Genomic DNA, 25,002 nt, shown 5'->3' on the forward strand with positions numbered 1-25,002 from the left:
CTGGGTCCTGACCGTATAGAAATTCATCCCAGTTTGCATATGGGTCGTCTGGGTAGACATAGTGGTTGGTTTAGTATTCTGATTGTGGTAGGTGGTCGACGCTAGGTGTCTCCCCATAGTTTAGTCCTTGTTCCATCATCCTTACCATTCTCCTTGGCTCTTGTGGGTAAAATTGGGGTTGTCTCCACTGTGTGGTTGTCAGGCTTGGCCTTTATGGTTTCCTCCAGTTGTTTTGTGCTGCTTGAGGCCGTCGGGTTAGCGGGAGCGGTCTCCCTTCCTGGCAGAAAGCTTGAAATTGGCCTTCTCTACCGCATCTAGAGCATTGCTGGCTCCTTGCTGGGCATGGGCCTGCATGAGGGAAAATCTGGCCACATCGGTAGCATTGCCTTGAGCGCGTGGCCCTGGTCTCATCTGTGGGATCCTTCTCATTGCGGTCCTCTCGGCAGGGTTTGATGGTCTGGTGTATCCCTTCCTGTGTCTCTGATGCTGGGGAGGGCTGCTACCGCTTGGTCTCTATCTGTGTTTTTCTTGGGCATCTCAATGGCGGATGCTTGGATCTCCACCCTCTTATGTACTCTCACCATATCAATCACTTCGCCGATTGCCAGGGGCTTCTTCAGGAGCTGTTGCCATGGCATGGACGAAGTGCACATTAACACGGAGTCGGATTGCGTCATCATTCAAAAAGGCTACGAATTGGCAGTGTACCAACTTTTGGCAAAGTCGCGTGATTAACTCCTCCACTGTCTTATGGGACGCCTAGTGGCATGGATTGAACACATACCGTTCATAGTCCCTGTTTGACTTTATTATTAGTTTCTTATCTAGGGCTGCCACAAGGGCGTCCTGTTTCTGTCTTCTGCTGGGATGGTTTTGATAATGCTGTTAATCTCCATCCCCGCCAGGTTTGTGAAGATGTCCTTGAGTACCAATGACTTTTCCTCCCCTGCCGCTTTGATAAAACCGACGAAATCTTCGCCCACGCAGTTCATCTGGGGCCTCTGTCTGGCTGTGGTTGGAGGCTGAATGGGCTCAGCTTCCTTAGGAATGCAATGCTGCTGGTCTGTTGCACTGCTCCCTGTTCTTCTGCTGGGTCCACCACGATGTCTGGTGGTTTGGTCTCTTGGCTTTAGTAGTCCTCGTGGCAGGAGCCGCTCACCCGGTGCGGGGCATTGTTTGTTGGCTTCTCTCTGTGCTGCTTGGGGTGCCGACTACGAATCTCATGGTGGTGTCCAGTCGGCATGTTTTAGAGAGGTGCTATACTCCCTGCCTCATAGAAAACACAAGGAGCGAGCGGCCTGGATGCAGACCTGCAGAGCAGGCACGCAGAATAAAAGTTTCAGAAGGCAGTGTGACTTGTTATCTTTGAATACATGGACGTTGGGGCAAGAACTACAGGACACTGTGTTGTTTCAACCCTTACTTTATTCTTACTGACGCCTCTTCCTCCTTGAGGCTACTCCCTTTCCTCCTGCTACAGCTTTGCCTCCTTGACCCTTTGGGTTGCGGACACTTTCCCTCATAACATGACTGAGCTCAGGAGCAGCAAGGAAGACAGGTGGCAGGGGTGTTGCTAGGTCTATAAAAGATCCGGAGCTACACTAATGTCGGGACCCTGGGCTATCTAGCCTTTTGGTTGTAGCCACTGAGCTTCTATCCAGTGCTACAACCAAAAGACCCGGGGCTATAGCCTCTGCCAGGCGGTCACCGAGGGGGGACATCTGGGCGTGGGCTTGGCAAAGTAACTGCAATGCCTAAAATGTACTTGAGAAACATATTCCTAAAATGGGCAAAAGAGAATGCAAATATATGGCTAACATACACTCCCGCTAGAACTAAGCGCCTCCTGGAACATGCAATACATGAGTTAAGTCAAGAAAGAGATATGATTCAACTAGCAACCAAAGTAAATACGATATGTTTATTCAATATTGGATTACCTGCACTGAAATACCTAGGTACCAATTTGCATATCCAGACAGTAAAACCATAAGAAATGACTTGTTATTTAAATTTAATGCAGCTGATACCTTGGAAATTGTGGGAGCTAAATGTGGTATCACAGATGGTGTAGACTGTGTGGAGTATTAACGACTGAAACAGCTGAATATCTAATATTCCAATGCGAGAGTCTTTTAACCCTAAGAGTAAAATGTGTAAAGGCTTATGATGATAATTCATATGATTTGGATAATCTGAAAGACATGTGGGAAAATCTTTTAAAGGGTAACGATGTTAACTTATTATTTCATATGATGTCTTTTTATGTGGTATGTTTGAATATTCTTAAAAATGTGCCTATGGAATTTTAAACTGAATATTTTAATTGTGAGATAAGATAGAAGTTGATTTTAATTGATTTTTAGCTGGAAAAGGTGTGTGATAACCAGTTGTACTATTTTTAACTTGGAATATGTCTTTGTTGTATTCAAATATATGTAAAGTCTTGGGTTGACTATAAGCATATTAATAAATCCATCAAGCAAGCAATGCCTAACCCGCTCACCAGAGGAACTTCAAATGACAAATGAGGAGGTGGTTTCCACGTGGAGCAGGCACTTTCCATTCTTAAGGTTCAGCCTGTTTACTGAAGGCAGTTCATATCTAGAGTTAGCATGTAAACATTCCCACTGGAGCCGATTCATGACACGAATGCTGAAGATCCCCTTCGGTCGCCATGATGGCAGCTAGAAGTGTTAGCTTATCCCAGAAATTGATAGCCTTCGAACCCCGCACTTTTTCCATTAGATGGTGTGATTGTAAACGTCAACGTGTTCCTCTCTAACGGTGGGGCTTCTTGTGCTTCTTTCAGGATTCAAAGCGTGTATAAATATGTTTTTCAGAGATTTTGAGTTTCCCGTTCGCCTCATCCCTTGTTCTGCACGAGGGAATCTCTTTGCAGATAATATAGTAGGTTGCCAATGTGGGGTGTCTTTGTGCAATGGAAAGAGATCAGGGGTAATGTAATTACATATTTTTCGACAAGCGCTAGGAAAATCATTGTCCTGGCAAGGAGGTATTGTCAGTTCCCAACTTAATGCCAATCAGACCCTCCATCAGAACTAGGCGATGAATACTTTCCCAGCCATTCTCTGGCCTTTATTGGGCTGCCTGGCCTCTTCTATCCCCCCTGCTGTGTGCATGTCTCGCCCCGTTTCTCTCGAGTGCGTTTTTTTTCTCACCTTTATGAGTGTTGCTCGTTTCCCTCTCCCCTGTTTATTGCTTACTTTCTCTAGTACCCCATGCCAGTTATTCGTATCCCTTTTTTCGCAACCTGCGTTAGTTTATATCTTACCACGTAGTTTCTCTACTCCCGTACTTAATGTCTACATTTCCCACTGTCTGTGCAGCCCGAGTCACCCCCACCCTGTCCACTTTCGAGGGGGTAACCAAGTTCATCATCACACAGCGTCCCAATCGAAGCGCTGCGCTCCGTCCCCTCTGCATCCAGACTCCAACGAGAGAAGGAGCCCCGGGTGTCGCCTAGCAACACACTTTCATTCGAGGACAGGTTACCATAGTGAAGGATGCTAATGCATTAAACCCAACTCCCCTGCCCCCGCCGCCACCAGGAGCATTTTGCGTCACTTGTTGTTCATTGTGTTCTTACCTGAATGTGACCTGTTGAAGTAGCGGCCCTGCCCCGTGTAAGGGGTTTTCGAGACACGTGCATTAGACACGTGACACTCGGGGATAAGGCGGCCTGAAATGAGAGCGTGCCAATGGAGATGCAAGCAGCACAAGTCAATTATCATACAACTGTTCCTCAATCTATAATAATTATTTAAAGTGTAAAGTAATGGAATACTAAACAGGCCTTTATGTTTTCCAAAAACCTAAATTCAAGGGGAGGAGGGTAGATCATATATTTTTAAAGTAGCACAATAAATACGTCATCTCTGCCCCTTTTCTGTTTGTACAGGTTCTGTAACATGTTATTTGAGATGATGATAGTAACCTCAAAGTAGATTATGAGTAGTAGGGTTTCTGTGATCTGTAAAGGTACACACATTTTTAGGCTGTAAAAATGGAAAGAGGTTAAACTATTTGTATACTAATATAAAAGGATACATGGATCCAAGAAACTAACTGTTTGCTTTGGTCATTAAGGTTCTGCCAGGCCTCTTATGAAGCAGAAGATAGATGCAAGTTGAAGTGATGGGGTTCGCCTGCTCAAGCATGACGCTGAAGTCTGAAGGTAAGTTATCAGGTAAGTTTATTCCTGATAGTGAGTACAGGTAAGTAATATGATAGGAAGCACTGGGACATCCACCACAGCCAGCACAGCAACTCCAACTGTCACTGTCAGAACCTTAGAACTCTGTCTCACAAACACTCCCGGACCCACTCACAACACTCCAGGTTCCATATGACCTCACATTTTGCATCCACAACACAGATGCCCATATAACCTCATCATCCTGCACATACACCTGTCATCAACACCCAGATGATATTACCAGGTTCCATATGACCTCACATTCTGCACCCACAACACAGATGCCCATATAACCTCATCATCCTGCAAATACACCTGTCATCAACACCCATATGACATTACCAGGTTCCATATGACCTCACATTCTGCACCCACAACACAGATGCCCATATAACCTCATCATCCTGCAAATACACCTGTCATCAACACCCAGATGATATTACCAGGTTCCATATGACCTCACATTCTGCTTCCACAACACAGATGCCCATATAACCTCATCATCCTGCACATACACCTGTCATCAACACCCATATGATATTACCAGGTTCCATATGACCTCACATTCTGCACCCACAACACAGATGCCCATATAACCTCATCATCCTGCACATACACCTGTCATCAACACCCAGATGATATTACCAGGTTCCATATGACCTCACATTCTGCTTCCACAACACAGATGCCCATATAACCTCATCATCCTGCACATACACCTGTCATCAACACCCAGATGATATTACCAGGTTCCATATGACCTCACATTCTGCACCCACAACACAGATGCCCATATAACCTCATCATCCTGCAAATACACCTGTCATCAACAACCAGATGACACTATGACACAAGTCTCTGTTCATTGTTGTTCCGAGATGCTTCTTGCATAAGATACACAACGATACAATTAAAACAAGCACTTGCAAAGCCAACAGTTTGGGCTTTTGTGAAGGTGTGGGCTAGGTACTTGCCGGCACTGCCACAATAAAAAGAAATAGTATTATTGAGCCATAAGATGGCAACAGCTGGAACATAATGTGAGTCGCTGGGCATATGAGAGCAGTGCCTTGCAAATGCCTGTAAACAAGTTAACACTGCTGGCTTTACCATAGACATCATAATTACATTTTTAGGGCCTTGGTGAACATCTTGCTTTACAGATTGTCATTTTGGAGGCAAAATCTAAATGTCATTTGGTTGCTTTCAGCCATGAAAGACCTTCATTTCACTGCAGCGGTTTAAACCCAGTTCAGCATCCCAGTATAGATCTTGTGCATGGTTGTTTCATATGTGATGGGCTCATGATGAACAGAAACCAAGTTCATATTTTGAAAGCCTTGCGGACACTTTGATGAGCATTATTTTAGTTTAAAGGGAAAAACGAATATTCATGCATTTTTTTCTTTCACAGTAAAAATGCTTCATTTTGCTGCGAAGGCTTGAAACACAATCTCAGTATTTTCATTTAACATTTTGGGGACTGCTGCTTCTGAGAATGTCAGTGCAGCTCTCCATAGATTTACTACCACATCCTTGTGTGTTTTTGTTCCTTCATGAAAGTTAGTTCACAGATTCAGGTGGGTTAACACATTAGGTCCCTGTGTTTTTTGTTCCTTCATGAAAGGTAGATCACTGATTCAGGTGGGTTAACACATTAGGTCCATGTGTGTTTTTGTTCCTTCCTGAATGGCAGTTCGCCTCCACTGTTCTCTTCCTTTTTGTTTGAGTTGACTAGGCCTCATGTCCAACATTATTTCTGTACAGGCCTGGGAATTTGGTGAGTCCTGATAACTGACTCTGCCCTTTTTGTTTCTTTCATCCACGGGCCATTTCACCCCACAAGTCCCCCCTCCTGGATCTTTGATGTATTTATGCAGAGAGAAGAGCATAGGAGGGAGTGGGGTGTCCATTTCACGTTGCCTATGTTCGTCCCAGGGATCTCTTTGGGAGCACGTCTGCTCCTGGGTTCGTTCCAGAAATCTCCTGGGGAGTGCGTCTGCTCTTTTCCTGGTCCTGATGGAGTTGTGCACTGGTCGGTCCTCCACTCTTTTCAGATCTTTTTCCATTAGGTTTTTGGTCCTGGGCCTCTCCCGTTTCGGCGGCTCTCCTCTGGCCTGTAGAGGCAAGGAGTTATTTAATCTGCCAAGGAGAAAGGAGGGATTAAGTATTTCATACAATATTATTTTCCTAGGGTGGGACGTGAAAGATTGATAACAAAATAACAAATGAGACATACCATATATACATTACAAAAAAATGTTCTTACGTTCCAATCATTTACAATCACTTCAAAATATGAATAATTGTTCTACTCCCTGTAAATGTTTGATTTTCTTCATCCGGGTTCCAGTTCTTTACTTTTACTCTTCAGATGGTTCCTGGGCTCTACCCTCACTCGGTTCTTCAATCAGTCGTAAGTTCTGCCTGGTATGCCAGCTCTTCAACTGATTGATGTGAACTCATTTCTCTTTCGTTTGTTCTCATTTAGGGATGCAGATCTTATAGGCGACAGGTGAAATTTGGGCAGTTGAGAGTTAATTTTGAGCAAGTGTTTGGGACGTGGTGACAGCAGCGACCTGGATTTCCCCAACAGGGACCCGATCTCTATGAGATCCCTGTGGATGGCTCTGGTTTTGGCCAACTGGTCAGCCAAGTCATTTCCAGTTTTGTCTTGTCCCACTATTCTGGAGTGACCTTTAATCTTTTCCCATTAGGTGGTCATCTCATTAGAGGTGACCAAATCATCAATGGATTGTATTAATTTCCTATGCTTGAGCGGTTTGTTGTTTGCACACAGCATGCCTCGGTTTTTCCAATTAATCAGGTGCTCCACAAATCAATTTTTGACATAATCTGAATCAGTGATTATGACCAGTTCTTGGAGTTGGTGTTGCACGGCAGTTAGGATGGCTTGATGAACCGCCATCAATTCTGCCACCTGACTACTTCGGGGACCGATTGTGTACCCAGCAGAGGGCTCCGGGGCATCATTCACCCAGGCATTCCCAGCGCCAGCCACTAGTTCCTTTTCCCCATGGTTGTCACATGGTAGCAGTACCTATCCACATAAACTGTGGGTATCCCCTGGCACGTGTCTTCCTCATAGACTTTGTGCGGAGAAGTAAGGTAACCCTCCATGTGGTGTTGGGCTTTTAGACTTTTGTCCTCGAGATTGTTTTCTTGAGCACAATCATGCAAGTCAGCCAAACCTTGTGCGAGGGGACTCTTCTTGTTTTGCCATATCTGACCTCTACAGGAAACCCTTGCATGGACAGAATACAGGAAGTAATTCTAGAATTACTCACGTTCCCTGTTCGGATTCAGTCACTTTGGAGCTATTGCAAGGGCGGGTGAGGAGTCTCGACAATGATGTGCTCCCCCTGGATGAACAGGCAATAATACTTCAATGCCCACACCGTTGCCAGGAGTGCCTTTTCACAATCATTGAATTTTTCCTCCACAGAGGACAATGTCTTGCTTGCACACGAGATGACTTTGTTGACCTTGTCGTGCTTCTGGTATAATACTTCTGATGAGCAAGTATTTGAGAACCCAGTCTCCAAGAAGAACTCCTTGTGTTTGATGGGATAAGCCAAACAAGGCGCTTGTGAAAGGCTTCTCTTCAGTTGTTTTACTGACTCGGCTTGCTCTGGACCCCACCCCCACTTGACCCTTTATTAAATGGACCATGGGTCTCGTGACCTCTGCATAGTCCTCAATGAACTTTTTACTATAATTAGTAAGTCCAAGAATGCTTCTTAGTACCCGCAGAGTCGTAGGGTTTTTTAATTTAGTAAGGCTTCCACCTTTTTCGCCTGAGGACTGAGATCCTCTTGGGTGATTTCAAGCCCTAGGAAGTTCACATGGGTCTTACACCACTGCGCCTTCTGGAAGGACAGTTTTGCTCCGGCTTCCTTCAACTGGGTCAGAGCATAGCATATTTCAGCTATGGGCCCCTCCACAGTTGAGCTTTTTATTAGAACATCATCTGCATACGCCAGGTTTCCCCTTTCACCCAAATCAGGCATGGCCTTATGTAGAAAGATGTTAAATTCGTTGCTGGAGTTTATGCATACAAAGGTGGGTCCAGGGCCACATATATCGCTGCCTCCCCCGAAGGTAAAGGCAGGCTTGTACTGGTCTTTCATACTCACGGGTACTGTCCAGTAACCATTGGTCAGGTCAATGGCGGTATACACCTTTGACCCTTGGATCTGGGCCAGTCCCTGATCGATGTAGGGAAGGGGGTATCTCGAAGTGTGGACCTGTTTGTTTAACTCCCTAAGGTCTGTGCAAAGTCTCCATTGGCCATTGGGTTTGAGTATCCCCAGTACCAGGTTATTAAAGGTACTGTGGACTGGACAAATTATGGCACAGGATTCTAGGTTATTTATAATCTATATGAGTGACTCCATAGACGCGAGGGGGACCTGGTATTGCTTTACAAACACAGGGGCCATCCCAGGGTCTGTTGATATGGAGGTTGAATGTATCTCTGTGTGACCACATTTGTACGAGTCCACGGCAAAGATCTCTTGAAAATCCCAAAACACCTGTTTCAGTTTCTGGTTTTGCTCCTCAGTCTCGCAGGGAGAAACGAGGTTGATTTGTTCCTCCACCATCGGCCTGAAGCCTGGAAATACCTCGGGTTTTGCAGTTTCCGTGGTATCCTCCAGTTGAGTGGAGAGATCTCTTGTTATGGTGTTGGCCCGGACAGGAGGTTTCAAGGAGGGAAGGTAGCCAACACTGTTGACTTGAAATACCATCTCATCCTTCTTGATGTCACAGTTACCTCTTTCCCACCATAATGGCAGGAAGGGTACACCAAGAAAGTCCCCCCTTGCCCGGTGAAAATCTTTTCCGGAGGTATGTCATCACCACAAAACAGTAATTTGGAATTTGTCCCATGATCTCATTCCCTAAGTCAATCCAAGAATGTTGGGCATCAACCACCATTCCAATACAGGTGTCTGCACCCAAAGTGATACTTCTAGAGTTGCTGTTATCCACCAATATTTGAGTGGTGTCTTGTTCTATGTGAACTAGTGGTGTTTGGTTCAAATACAACCCCTGCTGTTGGAGGTGATAATTCAAATTTATGTAAGCGTCCTGGTTTTTGAGGTTCTGTCCTCACTAATTTTTAGAGGAATGGTGGGTTGTTCCAGTTTGAACTTCAACTGCATACGGCAGCAATTGGGCTGACTGAAATGTTTTCTCAGGATTGTCAAAGCCTATGGGGTTACCCCCCAATCGGGACAAGACTGTGTAATTAATTAGGTCTAAATTAATTGCAAATCGATTGAGAATGTCACTGCCTAAGTAAAATGCAGAGGGGACATCTATCACAACCCAACAATTATGATCTATGCTTTTGTCACCAATGGACATTTTTAGCATGCACCTGCTAGGCAGGAGATGTTTGGAATTTGGAGTTTCCAGTCCCACTTCCGACTTATCTATCAACTTAAAAGTGAGAATGGTCTGATCTTTTGGGAGTTTCCTGAATAACGCTTCGCTGATTAAGCTTTTTCCATTATTCAGGCATACTCTGGTGAGCACAGCCCCGTCCCCTCATTTACCTGAATGGTGAAAACAGCGCTATTTCCTTTTTCTGGATATCAGCCAAACTTTGACCTGGTTTTTCATGATCTTGTATCATGGGATTTGGGTTTTCTTCAAATTGTGGATCGGTATAACATTTCCGTTTTTTTCCTTCCAGTGTGGAATGCCACTTGAAACTGGGAGGAAGGTTGATTTTCAAAAATGGAGAAGGGTTCCCATCACCAGTTTGTTCTCCTACAGATATGACAGTGATGTCGGGGACTTGATTGTTCCTAAAGTGGAATTCGATTTGGTCAGACTGTTGTTCAGTCATGTGGCAGGTGCCCTTTAGGTTTACGTAATTTGTGCTTTGTTTCATTTTTTGATTGGCGGGTTAGTCTGAGTCCAGAGGACCTTGTTCACACAGTTAGTCAGGGGTGACAACCTCCGGAGGAGGTCATTGCCCAGGAGACAAGGTGTGTCCTCTGGAGTGACAACTATCACCGGATGTTTCACCCTATGTCGCCCAATTTTGATCTCCAGATCCCCAGTCCCCTCAACGGAAATTACATTTCCATTGAAGTTTTGGAGTTGTCCACGAAGAGATGTGAGGGGAATTTGGTGACTCTCCCCCTTCCTGAATTCATTTGGTCAAATGCCTTTTTGGATAGGAGGGTGGCTTGGGATCCAGTATCCAACAGTGCTGAAAATGCACATTGGCACTGTACCTTGATGGAGGCATACAATCTGCCTTCCCTCTCCTCAAGTGGGCAAAGAAAATGTGAATTTTGGGCCAGCTTGGCAGTTAGATTCTTTATTTTAAACTCCAAAACTGTGTGATCTTGGGCAGTTTTCTGTGTCGGAGTCCGGGAATCTGTAAAGAAAATTTGGCACCCAGATATTTGTGGGATGGTGGAATCCCCTTTTTCCTCTGATTCTCTGCTGTCCCCATTTTCCTGGAGACAGTCACTTGAACCAGTTTGTGGAGAGGAGCCCTCATTTCTTTCAGAGTCATCTGGGTGACATGGTTGGGGTAAAGGAATTGGTTTTTCTGGGTCGGTCCCCATACTTACCCAGTCTGAGTCAGGGTCTTTTGGGACCCATTTTTTCTTGGGAGGAATCCCCCATCCCCGAAAGAGAAGATTTCCTTCCCTGAATCCTCCAGGTTTTCTTCCCCTTCAAACTGGATGACGCAGACTTCCTCCATGAAATGGGTTTTCGTTGTCCCTTGGTTTCTCCTACTTACCCTCTGTTCCCTAGGTTGCATCTTTTTGGGGGTAGGAGATTTTGGTTCAGGTTCAGAGGTTTCTAGTTTTTTTTTACGGGTGAGAAAGGAAGTTTCCTCTAGGGCTTTGCAGCTTCCTTCCCCCCGGGCCTCCTCCTCTGGAACCTGTTGGTTAGCAGAGTTTTCTCCCCATCCTTGCTCTGGGGCACCAGACCCTGGGGTTGAGCTGTTCTGGGCAGCCATGTCCATTTGAGGGTTCAGCTGAGCCCTGAATATGTGACCCAGGTCTTGAGTCAGACTTTGGACCTGGCGCTCCAGTTGCAACATCCTTTCTGGTTGGTATGGGGGTCTAGAGTCATACCTTTGCTGCTCTCTGGAAGGGTAGCTGTCCCTTCTCCCAGAGTATCTCGGGTTTTGAAGGTTTCCCTGGTAGCCCTCCATCCTTGGTCTCCCTTCTCCCTGATTTGGGGGTCTAGACTCCTGAAAGCGGGGAGAGAGAGAAGGATTGCTCTGAAAGTTGGGTTTGGAGGGTACCTGGGAAAGAAACTTAAGTTGGAGGGTGGAAAATGTCTTCCCCCCTGAGGGAAGTTTGGAGAAAGTTTTGAGGGACATTTCCTGGGGCCGTACTTACCTAATTGGACCCCCAACCTTGTGCCCGGGGAGTCCATACATACCCCAAGATGGGTCTGTAACCCTCATATCGTGGGCTAATATAGGTGGCAGAGTCAGGTGATGCATTTGTTGGATACCCTGCCTGTCTACCACCCAATTGGGATTGATCAGAGGGTCTCCTTTGCCTCTCATTTGCCTTATTAGAGGGATGAATATTTTTAGGCCCCCCATTTCTAAGTCCAAAATGGGGGTATTCTTCACCTCCGCCACCTTGGCAGCAGCGGGGGTGTTGGATGGTTTGGGATTTTTTTTGTTTTCAACTGGCTTTTGGACCTCATAGATCCGGGTAGCATGTTCTATTACCCAATCCAGGGTCCTTTGCCCATGGAAGTCCCTAACCAGTTGGGTCATTATATACTTAGGGAGGGTGTGAAAATAAGTATTAATAAACTCCCTGCTATTGGTGCACACCCTTCTAGAGGTCTGGGCAAATGCCAACTTTCATTTTTGCACAAACTCCCTAGGTGCCTGGTCCTCTCCGCGCTGCAGGTTGTAGGCCGCTTTGAAAGCCTCCTGAGGGTTCCTGTGTACAGACAAGTATTTCAAGATGGCCACCTTGTAGGTAGACCATCTTTGATGATCTTGATCTTCCAGCCCAGCAAAGAAGCTGGAGTATTCCGGGGAGAATGTCCACTTGACAAACTCCATGGAATTGTGATAATTTTTTATTCCAAATGACGTCATCGTTTAGTCATACAACTCCAGATGCTCCCATACTGAGTATTTTGCATTTTTGTGGAAGGGAGTCATGAAGCTTCTGATGGCATTGATCTGCCCAATTGGGTCTTTTACAAGACTGCTCCTCTCTTTGACAGCCTTCTTTTTATGCTGCACCTGAGTCCATTCGCCCTCAGACTCAGAGCTTCTGCTATTTGTGGTCCACTCCCTGTCCTCTAGGCGCTCCCTGCCTCCCTGAGACTGGGAATCCCTCCCAGAATGACAGGGTCTGGTCTCCTCTCCCCTGTGATGCCGTGGGCTCTCTGGGTCAATTCCCCTGGGCTCCCCCTTTTGTACAGGGAAGTACTCATCTTCCTCCTCCCTTCTTCCGGGTGTGGTGGAGAGCCCCCCATTCCCCCGACTGGGTAACGGTTTTCAAGATGCTCTTTTGAGGCTTGGACTCTGATCCTTCTCTATCTGCAAAGCAGAACAAGTGGTCCCTTTGTAGTTTATGTTTCTGCCAGTCCAACTCCCTGATCCTCTCATCATAGGAGCCCTCCTGGTCAGAAGCGTCTACTAGTGTATGTTTAAAGCCGGATAAAGATGAATATCTGCCAATGTCTGCTAAGGACTCGCCTTCCAGCTCAGTTGTACTAGGCCTGATTGAGTTCAGCGGCCTCATGTTTCCCTGTTCTTGTGTACTGGTAGGCATGAAGTTAGCAGTGCCCTGCATATATAATGTGGGGAGTTGGCTTGAGGCCCCTGGTAAAGAGGACATCACACTGTGGTCAGGGGTTGCCCTTCCATATCCTAAATGTTCGGGGTTCCTCAAGGCCAGATTCTAGCTAGCCATTTCCTTCTCCAATCTCTCTGCATTATCTTTCTCAGCCCTTATCTCTTGGTGGTATATCGAGGCCTGGGCTTTGAGCTCTGCTACCAGGGCTTGAGTAGCTTCTATGACCTTGCTTTGTGCCACTACTTGGCCATGGAGTCCTTTGTTCTCCTCACAAAGGGCCTAATTTTCCCTCTGTGTGGCCTTAACTATCTGGGTATACTCAGACCTTTTCTTTTGCAGTCTGTGTTGTCTGCTCTAGATCTAATTCTACTTGTCTCACATGTCCCATTAGTTTTTCATTTTCTACCCTCATGTTAGCCAGTTCCTGAAAACATTACTCACTTTTCTCCAGGTCTGTCTTTAACTGGCACACTTCCTGGCACAGGGCATTTATTTCCTGACTGACACAATGTACTATTCTGTTCGCTGAGGAGATCTCCCTGACATTTCATAGCGCTCAAATTCTGGCGCTCCTGATCAAATTCCGCCTGGGAATGTACCTTTTTTATGATCCACTGGTTATTCTCCTCTTTCAATTGCTTAGTCTGCATTTGAAAAGCGCACATGTCCTCTAAGCAGGCCCTATTGTGCACCACTTGTTGACTCAATTTTAGTTGACTCTCTCTAAGGTTCTCAACCACTTCTTGACATTCCTCTCTCAGTGCTCTAAATTCATTTTCTGCTGTGCCGCTAACTCATCCTTTAGCTGCTGAATCATGTTTTCTAATTTTAATTCAGCATTTTGACTCTGTTGCACTTTCTCCTCTACTTACCTTAACTCTCTCTGTGCTTGATCCAAAAGCTCAGATTGATTTTGCACTGGGGCTACACTCTCCTGGTATCTTTCTTCCATGATCATCATATGGAAGGACATATATGCTGTGAGCTGGGCAATTTTAATTTGCTCATCTCTGGTTGTCTGTGTCATATAAAAATCTGTCAGGGTATGATGTAACAGGCCATTATCCTGCACCACATCCATATTTGTAAAGGTAACCTCTTGCATCATTCTAGATTGCCATGCTTCATGCTCTAGTTCTACCCATTGACCTTTTAATGAACAATTTGGATAGACGGTGCTTTCTGGCCATGTTAATTTCTCCGGTGCTCATTATGAAATGTGTTCTGCACCTAATAGGTTCTCTATGCAAGGGCAAAATCTTAACCCTGCTCTGCTTAGTTTGTATTCACAATTTTTTTTTTAACTTGTTTATTTTCAGAAGGCATACAGGAGAAAGCATTGACATATCAGTTTAACACTTTATCTCGGCATTATAATACGCTTATTTACATCCCCCCACCCAACCCCACTTCTTAGTCTCGGGGGTCTACCGTGGACTGTCTTTTTCCCTCCCCATAAGGTCTGATTCCTGACTCATTCGCTCCTGTCTCTTCCCACCTCGGTTCGCCTTTCTCCTTCCTCGCCCGGCTTACGCCCCCAAATCCTGGATTTGGATATCCTCTAGGGCCTGCTCCTCCATCAGCTGGGACCGTTCCCTGTCTGCCGCCTGCTGGGCCAATTGCACCAGGCGCGGTTTGTATGTCATGGCCGGGAAGCGTAAGTCATAGTCAATCACAGGCGACCAAATGTTTGTGAAATGATGGAGGCGGCCTCTGTTTGCTGCCATCACTTTCTCAGCGATGAAGATGTCCCAGATTTTCAGCCACCATAGCACCGTTAGGGGGCCCTCCGGGGTCTTCCATGTCCGGGCTATTGTGATTTTAGCGGCTAGGAGTAATTGCGTAATGAGGGTCGCGGGTGCGCCCGTTTTCGGGTAGGTGTCTGGGATCGGGGTCCCCAGCAGTAGCAGCTCCGGTTCCAGTGGCAGTGGAATTTGGGTTATGTCTGTGATGGTCGCTATACATTGGGACCAGAAGCTCTTCACCACCGGGCATGACCACCACATGTGTAGGTAGGAGCCTGGCGAGCCGCACCGACGCCAGCACTGTGGGTCCAGTGACTGGTTGAAGTGGTGTAGTTGTAGTGGTGGGAAATACCATCTCATGAGCAGTTTATATGCACATTCCCGGTTGGTGATGCAGAAGGATGATGAGCGTGTGCGGGCCCAGATATCGATCCAGTCTTGATCCTGGATTGCGTGTCCTAGGTCCTTTTCCCACTGCGCCATATATGTCGCTCTCTTGGACAGGAGGTTCTCCTGGAATAGTCGGTGCAGCGTCGAGATCCGCCCTCGGGAGGGGGGGTCTGCTACTGTTAATTCCAAGGCATCCAGGGTCCGGGTGGCAGCCTCTCGCCTCTGGGGGTGTGTGCACCAGTGTCTGATTTGGCAGTATGTGAACCTGTCTGACTCCGTTAGGTTGAACGTACTTTTGCATTGGGCGAATGTCAGCGGCTGAGTTCCCTCAAATAGTTGGCTTAGGGAGGAGAGTCCCCCGGCGATCCAGTTCTTGAAGTTAGTGCGGTGAGCTCCCGGGAAGAATGCCGGATTGTGGAAGACTGGGGCTGAGGGGCCCAGAGTTCTCGGGATACCTCTGGATTTGCGGGCCCAATCCCACGCCTTCAACGTTTGCTTGGTTGAGGATAGTATAGCTGGCCATGTCCGGCACAGCGCGGTTGGCAAGTGTAGAAGAAAGCGCAATGGGAGGGGTAATCTGGACTGCTCTATGTCCATCCATTTGGGGCGCCCTGACGTTATAGTCCAAGCCCTAGTATGCGCGATCTGCGCCGCCATTTGGTATTTTTGGAGGTCAGGGACCCCTAGGCCTCCCTGGTCCGGAGCACATAGCATTGTCTTCCGGGGAATGCGGGGCTTCTTCCTCCTCCATATGAATCCAAATATTTTCCTTTGCAGTCTCTGTAGTTGGGGGCGAGGGACTATGATGGGGAGAGCCGAGCAGGCGTACAGGAATCGTGGCAGCAGGTTCATTTTACAGGCTGTGATACGACCTATTAAGGATATTTCCTGCTTGTGCCAGGAGTCTAGGTCTTTTTCCAGAGTTTTCATCAGGGGCGGGAAGTTTATCCGATAGATGTCTCCTGGATTCGCGGGGATCCGCACCCCGAGGTAGGGGATGGATGTGTCATTTAACGGGAGCGCGCACTGAGCACTGAAGGATGCCTTCTCTCTCTGATTCAACCCTATCCCCAGAGCTGTTGATTTCATAAAGTTAATGGCGAATCCGGATACTCTCCCAAATCTGTGAATTTCCGCTAGGGCGGCTTTTAAGGATTGCGAGGTGTCTGTGATGGTTAGCATCACGTCGTCAGCGTAGAGCGCTATCTTGTGCTGGGTAGGGCCCACTTGGAAGCCTTTGATTCTAGGGTTGAGTCGAATCTGCTGGGCCAATGATTCCATTACCATAGCGAATAGCAAGGGGGAGAGGGGGCAGCCCTGTCTGGTGCCGCATGTCAGGGAGATCGGGTGAGTCAGGAGGCCGTTCACTCGGAGCAGGGTGGTCGGGGATTGGTAGTTCGCTAGGGTGAGCTTTAGGAAGGAGGGCCCAACGCCGAATGACTCCAGAGTGAGGCGGAGGAACGACCAGTCCACTTTGTCGAAAGCCTTGGTCGCGTCTAAGGCTAGCAGGGTGAGTTTCTTCGAGTCTTGTCTGGCTATCTCGATCAGGTTGAGGACTCTGCGCGTATTATCTGTGGTGGCTCTGTTTAAGATGAATCCCGTCTGGTCTGGGTCTATGATGTCCGGAAGAAGCCTCGCTAATCGGTTTGCCAAGACCTTCGAGTAGATATTCGCATCCAGGTTTAGTAGTGAGATGGGTCGATAGGCTGCTATGTCGCTGGGGTCCTTTCCTGGTTTCAGCGCTAATACTGTTATTGACTCTCTCATTGACGGGGTTGTTGATCCAGAAGTGGCGAAGGAGTTGAAGAGGGTCGTCATTGCGGCTAGTAGCTGAGGCCGGAAGAGTTTGTAGAATCGGGACGAGAAACCATCTGGGCCCGGGGCTCTTGTTCTTAAGCTTTTAACGGCTTCGTCGATCTCCTCGCTGGTAATCGGGGCCTCCAATTCTTCCCTACTCGTAGCTGAGAGCTTAGGCAAGGCGGCTTCCCGCAGGTAGGACTGCTGCTCTTCCTGGGGCTTTTGGGTAGCTAACATGGTTTCGGTGATGTGAGCTTCTGCAATTCTCAGCTTATCTCGATCCGCGAATTGGGCTGAACCCTGGGGGTCTCGGAGGCTTAGTATAGTGTTCCTTTTCTTGATTCTTGCGAGTTTTTCCACCAGGAATTTATTAGCTTTGTTTCCCCTGGCGTAGTAGCTCTGCTTCGTCTTGGTTAGTAGCTGGGCTGTGTCCTCCGCGTAATGAGCCTCTAGTTTCCTCCGTGCCGTCTGCAGGATTCGGTAGGTTCTCGGGGACCCGTTTTTAGCTTTACATGCCGTTTCCGCCTCCAGAACCTTGTCTTCTAGGATGCGGCGGGTCTGTTGCTTTTGCCTATGGTAGGCCGCTCCTCGAGAGATCAGTACCCCTCGTACTACGGCCTTCATTGCATCCCATGTCGTCGCTGGGGAGGTGTCTTCGTTTTTATTGTCTTCGAAGTACTGTTTGATGGTTTTAGCTACTACGTCTCTCGTCGCCATGTCATTTAGGATCGGGTCAGAAAGAGACCATCTGCGTCTTGGGGGCGGGTCCGGGTTATAGGCTCTTAGCGTTAGCATTACGGGTGCATGATCTGAGTGGATTCTGGGGCCTATGAGGACATTGTCTGTGTACGACAGGATCTGCGGGGATGCCAGCAAGAGGTCGATACGTGAATAAGTCCTATGCACATAAGAATAGCATGAGTAGTCTCGTTCCTCTGGATGGAGGATCCTCCAGGTATCCACCACTTCGAAGGTTCGGAACAGTTTAAGTAGGGCGATCGCCAAGCCAAAATCTCCGCGGGCAGGGGGGTGTGATCTATCTACCAGTGGGTTGGGGACTCCGTTGAAATCTCCCCGATGATGGTCTGACCTTCAACAAACGGAAGCAGGGAGTTTTCCAGGGTCGAGTAGAATGCCTCTTGTTCTTGGTTTGGTGCGTATACTGAGATCAACGTGTATAGTTGGCCGAGAATTCGGCATTTCACCGCTACGAAGCGGCCGTTTGGGTCCCGTTTAGAGTCCAGGATTTGAGGCTTCAAATCTTTGGCGATTAAAATACCTGTGCCACCCTTCTTCATTCCGTTCGAAGCTAGGAACTGCGTTGGGAATTGCCGGTCTCTGAGCCTTGCGAAGTCCGCTGGGATCAAGTGTGTCTCCTGCAGGAAGACAACGGAGGCTTTATCATTCTGGATGCGTTGTAGGATTGTTTTTCTCTTCTGTGGGGCGTTGAGGCACTCTAACGTTCAGTGTTAGGAACCTTAGTTTCTGGATCGGCGGGGAGGCCTCTTGGGTGTCTTCTGGGGTGGGATACTGTTCCTCGTGGGTGGGTTGGGGGTATTCAGTCTTCATATCGAGATTCCGAGTTAGCTAGGTTCTCCTGCAGCCGGGTTTTCCGTATCCTCCAACGGGAGGGCAATATTTTATCTGAGTGGATCCACCAACGGGTGGGCAAACTTAAACGGGTGGGAGAACTCCCAACTGTACGGGGGGCTGGAGTTTTCTGCGCAGCCGACCTTACGGCCAACGTGGCCCAAACAGTTTTCCTCGCCAACGGGGCGAGGGTCGAACCATTGAGATCCGCTCGGCTCCAAGGGTGGGTAGGTGACATACTCCTTGGAGAGGGGGGACTGGGCCGTTCGGGGCCCGCGGCATTGCCATGCTTCGTTTTGGCTTCAGCGTCGGTCTTAGTATCATGGCCGCCAACCTCTAGATCATTTCATCTTTCGGCGTCTTTGCGCTTTAGACCAGGGTTGTTGCTGTCTTTGAGGTGATTGATCTGGTTCCTCTGGCGGGAGGAGTGGACTAGGGGTGGTCGAGGTCTCCGGAGAGTTTGGGTGCAGGATCGATTTCGCATCCTCTAGGTGGCTAATTTTGCGTAGAGTTCCCTGGAACGAGAATTGTAATGTAGCGGGGAAGAGCCAACGGTAGCGGATTTGCTGGCTCTGGAGGAACAGGGTCAAGGGCTTGAGAGCTCTCCTTTTCTGTATGGTGATCGGGGAGAGATCTTGGTATATCTGCAGGGGGGTGCTCATGAACGACAGTTCATCTTTGGAGCGGCTTATTGCCGAGATGGCTTCTTTGGTAGCGTAGAAGTGTACTCTCGTGATCACATCCGGAGGGCCGTCTGAATCTACTCCTCGTCTCGGGCGTAGTCTGTGGGTTCGGTCCAGGATGAGTTGGGCTTTGTCCGTTAGTGGAAGGAGAGCCTGGAAGAAGTTGCCTATATACTCCGAGAGCTCTTTATCTTGGATCGTTGCTGGGACCCCACGGATGCGCAAGTTATTCCGTCGGGCCCTATTTTCTAAGTCTTCTTGCTTGAATGCGAGAATCTCATTACTGGACTGAAGCGCTCGGATCTCACGCCGCATTTCTATTATTGCTGCATCGTGGTTCTGGGTCAAGTCTTCGACTTCTCCTATCCTCTGTTCCGCTTCCGTGAGTCGCTGGTCAGTTTGTTCTAGTCGTGTGGTGAGCTCGGTCATGCAGGACCGAATTTCGGCTTTAATGTCTCTCATGAAGGCCATTAAGTCATCTCTGGTGGCGAGGTTACCTTGTTCTTCTGAGGGCTTTTGCGGGGTAAGCTTAGGTGAGGGGTCCGGTTTTCTTGTCTTGTCTGTTACTAGGAGCATGGTGGAAATGTCAGCGGTTTTGGCTGGCTTGGTGAGTCTCGACATTTTGCCGGGGCTGGGACTCTGGGGATCCTCTTCTGGCTGGAAGCCCCTGGGGGGGGGGCGCTTTGGGGAGGATGATTAGTTTCGGACGAATCTGCTGTGTAGGGCGAGTGATCCGTCCACCGTGTTAGTTGTCAGCGTTGCAGTGGTTATGTTTGGGTCTTGCCACTCTTGGATGTAGTGGAGGGGGTCGGCTCCGCTTGCGGTAGGTGTTCATCCAGCCAAGGGGCTGCAGCTATCCAGGGTGATAGGTGGGCAGGAGCGCCCCAGGATGTTTTGGCAGTCGGAGACATGGGGGTGCCTTCAGAAGGAGGTCTGGGAAAGCTGAGTGGTCAGGGGGGGGACCACCCGATCACTCTCTCCAGCTGGCACGGTATCTGGTGGGCCGGGGCGCCCCGGAAGCTGGAAGGGGGGGCTCCGGGTTCAGTGCTGGGGGGATTGTGGGGGGACGGCGGACACTCACCCAGTCAGGCCTCCGACACCGCCTCCAGGGTGCTGGGGTGCAGGGAGGAGCCGCAGCCTCCTCCGTTCTCCGGGTAGATCGTTGCCAGGGGGGGGCGGTAGAAGGGCTCCTGCCCCCACAGCTGGTCTCGAAGCTAGAGGGCTTCGGGGGCCTGGTCGTCCCTCCCGCGAGCTGGTCCGCCGTACGGGGTCCCTCCTCCAGGAGGGCCCACCTCTGAGGCCGGAGAGTCAACCGGACTGGGGGGTCGAGATGGCGGCGGGGGCTGACGCCGCTCCCGTACTCCGATCCAATGGAGGGGGGAGGCGGCTGGGAGAAGCACTCGAGCCCGCGCCGAGGCTCCAGGTGGAAGGGCTCCAGGGACCGGAGCGGCCGCCCCTTCGGCGAGGCTTAGGATCAGAGCAGAGGGCGAGAGCAGGAGGTCCTACGGACGTCTCGTCACTGGGCGTCGGCGGGGAAACAGGGCCTGGGCCGCGGCCGCCATCTTGGTTCGGCGTGGAGAGGCACCCGCGTCGAGTTCCGTCGCCACGTTTTCAGGGTTCCCACCGCGATCGCTCCCCCAGATTGGAGCGGTGGATGCACCGGAGGTTCCGCCAGCTTCTCCCGCCAGAGGAACAGCAGCGGCGGCGCTGGAGCCGGCTAAATTTCAGCTGAAGCCGCGGGTCCTTACGGAGGCCATTAACGGAGCAGCCTCATCAGTGGCGCTCCAGGCCACGCCCCCCTATTCACAATATTTTATTTACACACACACAGCCCTGCAATCCAGGGTACAAGTTTTGGTGGCGCCTTCACAATGCAACCCAGCTTTCTATCCACTAAATGTAATAATACCTTCAATGACTAGTCTGCTCTGTTGCACTGTCACTGGTGAAAACACTTTTCTCAATACCGGACAAGCCCCCAATTTGTCATGATTTATTACACAGCACACACAAGCCAAGGATCTCCTTCCCCTACAACGAATGAGGCGCAATAAAAACTCTTTGATTTTTTTTATGCTACAGATCCTTTTTGAGAAGGCCTCCAACCCATCTCACAGGCAGCCTCCACAAACACCCTGTGTCACAATGGACCAGGAACCAGGCCGGTGTGTATCAATATGATATTTATTAATGTATTATTTATGTCAAATTAGAATAAACAGCTTACATCAGCCACCAATGGTGTGGCAACACAAAAACAAATATCTGTTTTGGTCAAACGCACACTGAGATAACTCAAAATATACAGTACAAGAATGTACTTTTACTTCTTTCACCATTAACATCAGAGAAAAGTTCAAAACGCACCAAGAAAAAGAATGCAAACAAACAGGAAAGTGCATACGCACAAAATTATGCTGGAGTCCCAGCAACCCTCACCCCCACCCTCAAACGTCCACTAGGCTTGTCAGTTTTGGATGGAAGGCAGTGGCAAGGAGTGGGAACACAAGGTAAAAATCGGATTTGGGATATAGCTCACAGAAACAAGTTTGGCACAACACAATGGAAGAATGGGGTTCTTCATTATTTATCACAACTGCTATGGGAAAGAATAGAAAGCAGGAAAATAATTTGCTTATGCTTAGAAAGACAGGCAGGGCTTTTAGAGAATAAAAGTCAGCACACAAGGGGAAAATCGGTCCTAGGATATTCAACACATGGGCAATGTGAAAGAAAATGCAAATGGATGTTGAGCACAATTTGGTATCTGGTTTTTCCATCGAAAAAGGCATCGAAAACAATTCCATTGTACATTTTGCATCGAAATGTTTTCCATTGAATGTATGTTTGTGTGGGCTAAGGGGTTAATTCTGTTTGGGGTGGGTTTGTAATGGTAAAAAAATAGGGATTTGGAGGGACCCCACCTCCCAAAAAAAAAAGAAAATTAATAAAAATGCATTTGATGGTAACATTTTCGATGGAACATTTTCGATGCATTGTCATGTCGATGCAAAGTTTTCGTTGGGGAAGAAAATGCAAATGGAATTCGTTTTTACTGATGCTTAAAATTACAGGCAAGCTCTGGGAAATGGGGTAGCTTACAAGAGGAAATTCAGTTTTGGGTTAGGATGACAGATGCAATGGGAAAGTACAGTTGCAGATGGAAATTCGTTTAGCAGGGCACAATTGAAACACAGGGTCAAATTTGTTTCTCAGATCACAATGGGATTAATTATTTTGGGAAACACTTTATGACTATACCAGTTCACAATACACTAGGAAAAGATGGTTGGTTTCGAATTCCAACAATACAGATCAAGTGAAATAAATGGGCAAATTAATTGATTTGCTTAGAAAAATACACGTCAGATTTACACAGGCAAATGGGGATTCCTCAATGGGGCAAAGACTGAAATAGATGCAAATGGGGATTGTGAAAGGGGGAATTATCTAATGCAATGCTGCATGAATACCGGGCCTACAGACCTCTAAGGTTTTTGGGGTTTAGTTGTACTTACAGGAGAGGTCTGGACTGGACATCAAGGAGCGTCAGAGCACCACTGCTGGGACAGCCAATGGGGTGAGTCAAGGATTTCCTCTTTCCAACTGGAGAGCAGAACTGCCTTTATCTCGCCCACACCGCAGATTTGATCTCTAAGTATATTTAGGTTGTATTTTTAAAGGAAGGCCATCTATTTGAAACTACTGGTCCCTCTAGGTTTCCAAGACAACCAAGGGAAAGAATTCAGTTTCACATGTGAAGAAATCACAAGCAGAGCAAACCCATGGCCTTCCCCCACTTAGCCAAAATTGCCTTTTAACTCACATTTTCACTTTTAAATAAGCTTTTGAGAAAGTGCGCAGCTAAAGCACATATAAGGGTATACCTGCTGTCAAGGAAGACATCATAATTACTTTTTTAGGGCCTTGGTGAACATCTTGCTTTACAGATTGTCATTCTGCAGGCAAAATCAAAATGTCATTTGCCTGCTTTCAACCATGAAAGGCCTTCATTTTACTGCAGCGGTTTAAACCCAGTTCAGCATCCCAGTATAGATCTTGTGCATGGTTGTTTCATATGTGATGGGCTCATGATAAACAGAAAGCAAGTTCATATTTGGAAGTCTTGCAGACACGTTGATGAGCATTATTTTAGTTTAAAGGGAAAAACGAATATTCATGCATTTGTTTCTTTCACAGTAAAAATGCTTAATTTTGCTGCAAAGGTTTGAAACACAATCTCAGCATTTTCATTTAACATTTTGGGCACTGCTGCTTCCGACAATGTCAGTGCAGCTCTCCATAGATTTACTACCACGTCCGTGTGTGTTTTTGTTCCTTCATGAAAGGTAGTTCACAGATTCAGGTGGGTTAACACATTAGGTCCATGTGTGTTTTTGTTCCTTCCTGAACGGCAGTTCGCTTCTACTTTTCTCTTCCTTTTTGCTTGAGTTCACTAGGCCTCATGTCCAACATTATTTCTATACAGGCCTGGGAAATTGGGGAGTCCTCAAAACTGACTCTGGCCTTTTTAATTCTTGCATCCAGGGGCCATTTCACCCCACAGCAGGTGAGAGGAAGAGTGAATTGTAGAACTGTTTTTCAAGGTGGATGGTTTTTGTCACATACTCAGTTTAGGGTAGAGTTAGATGGGGGGGTTCTCATGCATTATAATAGATTGTGAGCCATCTGCAAGACAGTCTAGCCCACATTTCCAGGCGTGCAGGAGGCGTGCTAGGAATCCCATCCCAATGCTGCCAAGTTTCCCAGTTCCATAAGGAATCTTTGAGCCAGTCCTGTGGTTTTTTTTTTGGCACTGCATGATGAGATTTGTAAGCCCAACCTTGCAATGGAAGAAATGAAACTACAAGTCCCGGCATACATGCAATTGGAAGCAAAAAGCAGGACTGGCTCAAGGTGTCACGCATGGCACTGGGAAACTTGGCAGCGAGAACATCCTGTAGGGAATGTTTCCTTACGTGCTCCCTGGTTGCAGGTGGCAGCCCCAATGGACACAGACAGATGGAGGAAGCTGCAGGACTCTGAATTCCTTGTTACACTTCCAAAAGAAGCAGCACCACTAACTCTCATCTGTTTAACATGAACAAGAACCACCACAATGCCACAATCTAGGTGTTCTGGAAAAGGAGGAAAGCTTTGTCTGTGCTTATGGGAACATCTTGCATCCGCACGTCTCAATACACACAGGGAGAAACCAACTGTCATCTTGCCGGTTTTGCTTACGTGTAAGAGGTGACTGTCTCTACTTTATGTAAGACAATAGCTATGATGCCCAGAGTTCTAAGGTGTTTCAGGGAGAAATGGTATTTACACAGAGGCTACATTTAACTCCCTTTCTAGACCGGATACATTATAGGTGGCTTACAAGATGGTATTAAACACATTACCGAAATGTGTCTGCCTATCTGAATTATTCTCTCCCTAGAGCCAACTTTGAACCTATCATGTTGGCAAGTCCAGACCTTGAATGGTTTTGGTATGAGAATTTGTTTTTGTTCCATAGTTATCCTTATATTCAGGCAATAACTGGGCCTTTTAGAAAACATGTGCATTCTAGAGATCCACACATTAAAACTAATATACATAGGGACATTTATAGCACTGGTCATCTGTCACAATTTTGAGGACTACCTTGGAACCCTTCCTTGCCTACTGTATCTGAGAGCAGACATGCACGTGCTACACCCAGGAGCCCTATGATCCAGGGAAGAGGGAAAACAAAA

This window comes from Ambystoma mexicanum, chromosome 2q, assembly GCF_040938575.1.
Source record: "Ambystoma mexicanum isolate Mex_15411 chromosome 2q, UKY_AmexF1_1, whole genome shotgun sequence".
Classification (NCBI taxonomy): domain Eukaryota; kingdom Metazoa; phylum Chordata; class Amphibia; order Caudata; family Ambystomatidae; genus Ambystoma; species Ambystoma mexicanum.